The sequence below is a fragment of the Phaethon lepturus genome, unplaced genomic scaffold (genome assembly GCF_000687285.1).
Source record: "Phaethon lepturus isolate BGI_N335 unplaced genomic scaffold, ASM68728v1 scaffold12026, whole genome shotgun sequence".
Taxonomy (NCBI): Eukaryota; Metazoa; Chordata; class Aves; order Phaethontiformes; family Phaethontidae; genus Phaethon; species Phaethon lepturus.
The window spans coordinates 1-388 of record NW_010545598.1 but is presented as its reverse complement, the minus strand read 5'-3'; positions in this window follow the sequence as shown (position 1 = coordinate 388).

Genomic DNA, 388 nt, shown 5'->3' with positions numbered 1-388 from the left:
GTCGGCCTTCCCAAGGGGAGCCTGCCCTTGGCCCTGGGAGAAGTGTTGCCCACCCGCAGGGATGGGATGCAGGGGCCTGGCTGTGGGGCAGCCCCCCGTTTGCTTTGGCAGCCCCCTGCCCTGGTGCTTGGCCTTGCTGTAGCCCAGGGCTCTCTGGCACCCGGAGCTGCTGGGTTGTGTGCAGGGCCAGCTGTGGGGTGCGGGGTCCCCGTGGCTGTCCTAGACCTGCTTAACCTATATATACGTACATATACATGGATATGTATAGATACATACATGTGTTCTCCAAGCCGGAGCTGAGCCTGACGCGTTAGCAGGGTCGGAGGGGAGGACCGGCTCACCCCATCCGGCCCACCCCCATCCCAAGGGCGCTCTGAGACGCATCCTG